The following is an 8,917-nucleotide window of genomic DNA, read 5'->3' as shown; positions in this document are numbered from 1 at the left end:
TACCTAGATAGTTCCTTCCTTATAGTAATTCTTAAAATATAATTAGAGTTAATCTATTAGGCAACCACTCTACTAGTTATTATTACGTTATTAATTATTATCTTTACATTTCCTATACACCTAGCCCATTAACAGAACCCATCGTAGTTCTTACTATAAGGTTCCGTTACACAATTACTACCTAGTTATAGTATTAAATATAAAGTTAAATAACATACTACTAAAAGCAGCCACCACAACGCCATTAACGGCGGCAACTACTTTAAGGTCAGGGGGTGACACTAATATAGCGGACACTAACTCGCAACAACCTATAACGGTAGGATAATTATAAGAAATAGTAGATCGATTAATAGAAAATAATACGGTACTTAAAAATAGACTTAATAGAATTGGAGCAGTAAAGGTTAAGTTACTATTAATTAAACGATTTTTAAAAGAGAGATTAAAGCTTAAAGGATTTCTAACGTAAATACATTTTAAAGTTATGTAAGAAGAGGCTAAGTTAGCCATAATAATAGACTAGATAGCCTACGCAGGACTATTCCTAACGGGTTAGGCACTTAAATGGTTTAAACCCTACTTAATAGAAATATAGACTAACGGAATAACTACTATAAACTAAGAAGTACAATTTATGTTTTCTAGCTGGGCAGAATTCGCGGAACGATTAATATAGATATTTAGAGACACGGAAGCAATAACTACAGTAAAAAAAAAGCTTTAGGACTTAATATAGTAAACTTTAGTAATTAAGTATATAACGTAGTTTTAAATACTTATAATATAGGTCGAATAGAATAATAAGGCGCTTATAGCACAGTATAAATAAGGACTTAAGGCTAAAGTTTAGGACGTAATTATTCTAATAGAAGATGCGAATACCCTAAGGGAATTAATAGATTAAGCGATTAAGATTAATAATAGGATCTTCTAAAGGGAATAGGCTAAGAAAGGCTAGGATAGAGTTTTACAGTTATATAAGATGCAGAGCACGCAATAACTAAAGCTAAGTTAAAAACTATGGTATAGCGCAGAGCTAATAGACCTAAGCGGTACTAAAGAAGCCTATAAGAGATAGAGTAAGAAACTATAAAAACCTAGAGGTTAAGGATCTAGTAATTATAGGACTAAGGAGCAGAGGCTAAACCAGGGATCTTATTAGCAGAAGACGTTTAGGTAAACTCTATAATAAAGTTAATAGTTTAGAGACGGAGCTTATATAAATTATAGGAAATAAGGTTACTTTATAAGGGATTATAAAGATAGTTAAAGTTACTATATAATAAAGGGAACTAGACTAATAGTATGTGATATACACGTATAAAGGGATGATAGTATACTATAAGAAATAAAGGAATGTTTAATTAAAAGTTTTGCGTTTTATTATAATAACGCATGCCAATTTTATAAAGACGCTAAGTATGGTACAAGCTATTAGCTATAGAAGCCAGAGTTAAAAGGACTTAAGGGAACTATAGAGTTAGATAAAGAATAAGATCGACTCTATAAGCTAAATTAAGATATTATAGCAATATATTGATAATAATTAGCAATAATAATAATAGAGTTAGAGTACTTATTAATTAACAGCAATAAGGATAGTAAAGGAACTAACTAAGGGTATTTAAACCTTAATAACGTAACAGAAGTAGAGACTAAGACCACTATAGAGTAAGGTTTAGTAACGGGCATTATAACACCATTAGATACGGCATCTATCGCTTTATAAGACAAAAAAAGCAATATCTAGAAACGATTAAGTAAGCAGACAACTACTAGTGCTAGCTTACCACTTAATAAAGGTAAAAGGCCACAGGCTTAAGATTCTTAGGATAAGATAAGAGACAACTAAGATTCTTAAAGTGAGATAAGGCACACCTAAGGACCCACAATAGACGAAAACCGATGGAGCAGGGCAGTAGCTTAGTTTAGTAATATACAAATGAGCTCGGGATAAGAATTCCTAACGGCATAAGACTCTTAAGATAAGATAAGTGAGATTTAGGACTCTTAAACCGAGACAAGGACACTAGTTAAGCCTAGTTAGACTAAGGCTAGAGCTAAGCTTAAGTTAGAAGTAAGCTTAGGATTAAAGAATCCAAGGGATTAAGAATTTGGAGTATAAATTAAAACACCTATAAGTAAGAAGTAAGGAGCTTCCTTATAGATTAGAGAATCTATAGTGCAAATAGCAATTAGACTAGGAGACAGATACATAAACCTAAAAGACTTACTAGGGGAATATAGCGTTTAACCTAAAGATCGAAAAGCCAATACTAAGGTTAAGAAGCACAAAGATTTTAAAAATCCATTTATAAGACGCAATGTAAAGGAAACCATAGAGGAATTCAGGGCAAGAATTACCTTATGGCAAGAACAGAAACTAAATAAGAGGTCTAACACATTGGGATATATAAAGGACAGAGCGCTAGTATAAAGGATCACCAATAGACCTAGAATAGGCACACTAAGAGCTAAGTAGCTTACCGAACCGGAATAAAAAGAGGATTTAGGAATTCCTACTAGGTTCAAGGAATAACATACCAAAGGCTATTACAATACAGCAATAAAGAGATATTTTCTTACGGATGAGCCGTATATACTTAAGCAGCTATACTAAAAGTGGTATAAGCAACGACATAATAATAAGTAGGAAGATTTCTATATATAGTTAGACGAGAAAGTTATCCAAAACCACCTAATTACAGAGAAGGCTATAACTTATATTAAAGGAGCCTTAATTATAATATTAAAGGATCTAAAGGAGTAATTAGAGGACTAGAGAAGCAAGAGACGTATCTTAGTACCTGTAAATAAAGTCGTAACACTTAGATTAATATAAGAAAGGTTTAAACTTTAGAATAAAGACAAGCTAAGAGTTAACCTAAGATATTAAGCATATTATACACTATTATAAATAGCATGCGTAGATAATGTGTGCAATATATATAGAGCACTAAAGGATAAAAATTAAAAGTATCTAATAAGGATATATTAGATAACGGATAAGGCGAAGTATTAAAACGCTAAGTATATATATAGTTAACACCTAGTAGAAGTTTAAGAACAAGGGGACTTAATACTTTAACTAGGAAGATTCCTTATAGAAGAATGCCTAGATGGATGATAATAGTAGGAATATCCAGAGAACACCTATCTATAGTATATTAAAGACAAAAAATGAACTAAGTATTAGCCTAAGTTAGACCAAGTATAAACAGGATCTAGTAGCCAGCAGTTAGGAAAAGTAGAGGCCTATAGAACCAGAGGGAGCTAGTAGTAGAGCCTTAGACCCTTAAAGGAATTTAAGAACAATACCTAAATTTAAAAGTTAAATAGCAAGATTAACAGTTTAAGGTATTAATAGATAGTAGAGCAATAAGGAACTATATCTTACTAGCAGCAGTTAAAAGAATAGGGTTACTATATAGATAGAAGGAACGTCCTTACCTATTAGTAATAATTTTAGGAGATCTGATAGCCTACGGAAGAGGCATTATTAATCTTAAAATAGAACCTATTTAGTTAACCATTAAAGAAAGATAAGTTAAGATATCTTTTAATATATTACCATTAGGGAATAATAAGGTAGTATTTAGAATGCCTTAGTTATAGGAATATAATCCAAAGATTAATTAGGTTATAGGTTAGGTCAATATCAAAAATATATAATAATATAAAATACAATAACAAACCAAGTTAATATAGTACTAAGTAGGAGCAACCTATAAAGAAATAGAAAAAGGGTTAAGCTATATACTAAGAAGATACCATAAATATAGTAAGAAACTATAGTTACCTAAGAGTAAAAAGCTATTAAAGTATGTAGCGTAGGACTATAAAATAGAATTAGAACTAGGAATAAGTCTAAGGTTCTTTCCAATCTACAAGCTTACTAAAGAAGAAGGTAGAGCACTAAAAGAGTTTATTTAGGAGAACTTATAAAAGGGATATATTAGACCATCGTAATTATTAGCAGGTTATCCAGTACTGTTCGTACTAAAAAAGAATGGTAAACTAAGGCTATGTATTAACTATAAATAGTTAAACAACATTACTAGAAAGGATAGGTATCCTTTACCCTTAATTAGTAAGATCTAAGATAGAATAGGTAAAGTATAAATCTTTATAAAGGTAGATCTAAAATAGGCATACTATTAAATTAGGATTAAGGAAGGCGACAAATAGAAGGCAGCCTTTAGGTTAAAGAAAGGACTATATAAACTATTAGTTATGCAATTCGGGCTTATAAACGCACTAGCAACGTTCTAGAAGCAAATTAATAATGTATTAGGAGAACATTTAGATAAATTTATTATAGCATACTTTAATAATATTATTATCTACTTAATAACTAAGGAAGAATACGGAGAATACGTTAAATAGGTCTTAAGGAGACTATAGGAAAAACAGATACTAGTAGCAATTAAGAAATACGAGTTCTTTATAAGAAAGACTAATTTCGTTAGATTTATTATTAAACTAAGCTAACTTAGTATAGATCTAAAAAAGATCGAGGCTATAGTAAATTAGTAAGAACTAGAGAACATTACGCAGTTAAGATTGTTTTTAGGGTTTTGCAATTACTACAGAAGGTTTATAGCGTAATAGTTAAAGAATATTAAACCACTTACGCAATTAATAAAGAAAGAAGAACTATAGGTATAAGGAGAGGAATAGTAAGAACTCTTTAAAAAAGTCAAAGAGTTATTCACCTAGGAGCTAGTTCTTAAGATCTATTAACTAGGACTAGAGACGGTTGTAGAAACAGATATATTAGACTTTGCACTAAAAGTATATTTTATATAGAAGCATCCAGATAGATAGCATCCAGTAGCGTATTATAGTTGGAAGATAACACTATTAGAGTTAAACTATAACATCTATAACAAGGAGTTATTAGGTATAGTTACAGCACTAAAGAAATAGAGAGCATTCTTATAAGGCACAGAGAAACCATTTATGGTTAAGATAGATTATAAGAACCTAATAGAATTCCTAATAATAAAGGAACTTAATTAAAGGTAGGTTAGATAGGCAGAGATGCTTACAGAATATTATTTTAAGATTTAGTATACTAAAGGTACAGACAACACGCAAGCCGATATATTAAGTTAAAAAGCTAAACTACAAAACGATAATAAACCATCAGGGGCTTTACTACGAAAAAATACAGATGGACTAATTAGGTATAATTATCCAAAAATTGCAGCAACTTAAGAGGATAAGTTAGGACAAGTCTATAAAACACTAGGAAGCTTTTAGGCATAAAGAATTCTAGAAGCATAGCTAGAAGATCCACAGTTAGATATATATAAAAATTAAGAAGTAAAGTATATCCCAAGAAGTATAGTAGAGTAGTTCATGGAGGACTTCTATAAGGGACTAACTTAAGGATATAATGGAGTAATAAGCTTAGTATCAAGACTCTAGGAGGAGTATATTATTGACGGAATCTAAAGGATAGCCAGAAAGGTCACTAAGGAGTGTCTAGATTACTAAAGGAATAAATTAATAAGGCATAAGCCATATAAAGGGCTACAACCTATTAAAATACTAGAAAGACTATAGAAGGTCATATTATAGGACTTTATTATTAAGTTGCTAAAATTAAGAGATCCTATTATAGGATAAGATTATAATGCGATCTTAGTGATAGTAGACAAGCTTACAAAGTGGGGATACTTTATAGCCTATACAGAAGAAATCTCAGCGGAAGATATCGCTAGAATTTATATTAAAGAAGTGTTTATAAGACATAGAGCACTAAGCAAAATTATATTAGATAGAGATCTAAGATTTATAGCAGCATTTTAGGAGGTATTCTTAGCGGAACAAGGAGTTTAAGCAGCAACTTCTACTGTATATTATCCGCAGACAGACGGTTAAATAGAAAAATTAAACTAGACACTAGAGTAGTATCTAAAGTATTATATTAATTACGTATAGAATAATTGGGTATTACTATTACTAATTATATAGTTTATATACAATATAACACCACAAGAAGGAATGGGTATATTACTATTTAAGGCGAATTACGGATATAAGCTAAGAATATTATTATTACTACGTTAAGTAAAGAAAACGAGTAGTAAAGCTAAGTAAAGAATAGAGACTTTAATAAATCTTTACGCAAACCTTATGGAAACGGCTAAGGCAGTATAGTAGAGAATAAAAAAGTACTATAATGCTAAGAGATCTAAGGGACTAGATCTTAAGGAGGGAGATAAAGTATAGCTACTGCATAAAAATTTCAAAAGTTAATAACTAAGTAAGAAGTTAGACTATGTTAGACTAGAACCTTTCGAAATTATATAAAGAATTTTACCGGTTATGTTTAAGTTAAACCTACCAGCTAAAATAAAGATTTACCCTATATAGTATATCATAATGCTAGAGCCAGTATATAGAGGGCAAGAAGAAGATAAATAGCAAGTTTTAAAGATTATTAGTTATAAGGACATTAACAATAAAATATAGTATAAGGTTAAGTGGATAGGCTACACTAAGACTACCTAGGAGCCACTAGAAAATTTAAAAAACACTATAGGAAAGGTATAGAAGTATCGGAAGAAAATAGGTCAGGTAATATTAATAAAGAAAAATCGTTAAAGAACGAGTTATTTAAGGGGGACCCAGGAAGAGCGACTGCTAAACTACTTAGAGTTATTCCCTTTACTGTAGGAGGAGAGTTAGTTCTCTTATTACCTAGTTCTTAAAGACCTTATTAAATAAGTTTCTACTTCTTTAAATGAACTTTCTTACGGACACGTTCTAAACGCTAAAGACGAGCGTAAGCTAGATGCTAAGCTTTAAGGATACATACGGACTCTTTTAAGGTATACTAAACCTTAAGTAGCGTAGAGGCCAGCTTACTATTAAGCTTTATAGCAGCAGACTAAATATAAGACCCTATAACAAATTACTTAGGGAACTTAAAAACTATTAAGAGTAATAGGATGTGTATATTTAATATTAGATGTAGAACAAACGTTATATAACGAACGCATATTAGCGCGAGTGCATTTAGAATAAGAGGAAGGTTAGCGACCGGAAGGACTCGCAATTATAATATAACTTAACCCCTCTTTTATATAACAAGAGTAAGGAATTGCTATTACTTTACCTAGCAATAGTATTAAGAAAACGGTATAAAGGCGACGCTCAACCTAAGAAAGAGAAGAAATTGCTTTAGGTATAATAAGCAATAATATTAACCAAATTAATTAGACGGATATTATACCTCTAGTAAACAACCTAAAGATACTAGGTATCTTTAAGGATAAAGATAAAAAGGAGGGAGATAGTGTTACGGACGCTTTAAGTATAATATTATAACTACTTAGAGAAAAGTTGGAAGAAGCTAGTTAGTTAATATAGGCATAGACCAAGATGGAACCTATAGAACTATATAATAAAGAATAGTAAGTAAGTTATATAATAGTTAAATGTGTTAGCTGCGTTAAATATAAGGGATGTCACGTTCAATATAAATAAGACATACATTATGTACAAAAAGGATTTCTTAGGAGTACGGTTGTGTATTTAAGGACCCTTAGTTCCTACCTAGATAGTTCCTTCCTTATAGTAATTCTTAGAATATAATTAGAGTTAATCTATTAGGCAACCACTCCACCAGTTGTTATTACGTTGTTAACTATTGTCTTTACATTTCCTATACACCTAGCCCATTAACAGAACCCATTATAGTTCTTATTATAAGGTTCCGTTACAAGTGTCTAGTTAACTAGTAATTTGGCTTTTTATAAACGTAGTACTTCTTCTAGTAATTACTTTAAAATAAACCTCTATAAGGACCTCTATAATTACCTTATAGTTAATATTAATTATACCCTTTTCCGTATTCCCTACTACGGCCACTATATATTTAATTAGTTTAGTTATAATTATATTAGTTAGGAATACTTAGTTAGGTAGGGTTTTTAGTATAAAACTATTAAGATTCTTATATTTATATTATAGTACCTATAGCAAAGCGTAGCTTAGTATATACTCCTTTAAACGTATTTATAGGTTTATATAGCGCCAAATTACACTTAGAAATACTATGGCAGGCTAAGATAACCTAGTCCCTTAGGCTATTCTTATTTTAGTAAGTTTTAATAAAACTATATTAGATTTTCTAGAGTTTATTAAAGAGTAGTTAAAGGCACTTTAAATAAGTCTTTATTGGGTTAGAAGCAATAACTCTTTAGAATATAGTCTCTCGCCATTTGGATATATAAAGTTGGCAATTCTTATTAGTCTTAAAGTAAGTTCTAGTAAGCTAAAGTATTATATTAAAGCTATAGTTTCTACCCGTAATATAGTTATAATAAAATACTACTGCCTATCCCTTTAATATAATAAAGAAAGCGTAGTAGTACTAGTGGCATTAAATTCTAACCTTATTGTAATAGTTATAGAAAACCTATAGTTTTGCTCCAAGTATATTATATAATTCTCCTCTAAACTTCTTCTCTTTGTCTAAATATACCTTTATTAGATTCGTAACTTCTTATAATAGAGGGTTACCGGTTGGCTAGAGTAGAGGAGCTAAAGGTAGTAAAGGTAGAGGAGGAGTACCTCTAGGTAAGAAAGCACCTTTAGGTGGGAAAGTATTTCTAGGTGGGAGAGTAGCGTTCTAGGGGTTTTGTTCTAAATTAAAGTTGCCTTTTAAAGAATATAGGTTAGTTTTAGGTTTCTATAGTTAACGTATAATCTTAGCTTCTGTCTATATTAATTCTTCTATATTAGTAATAACGGCCTAAATATTACTAGTAATTGGGTTACTATTCTTAGTAATGTATACCCCGTTCCTATAGAGGAAGTCTTAAAATTTTTAAATAATATTAATATTACTAAGTGCTTAGGTGTTAGCGGTCCATCCTACAAAATCTTCCCTAAAATA

This window comes from Cenococcum geophilum (assembly GCF_001692895.1).
Source record: "Cenococcum geophilum 1.58 unplaced genomic scaffold K441scaffold_4, whole genome shotgun sequence".
Lineage (NCBI taxonomy): Eukaryota > Fungi > Ascomycota > Dothideomycetes > Gloniales > Gloniaceae > Cenococcum > Cenococcum geophilum.
This window is presented reverse-complemented; position numbering follows the sequence as displayed.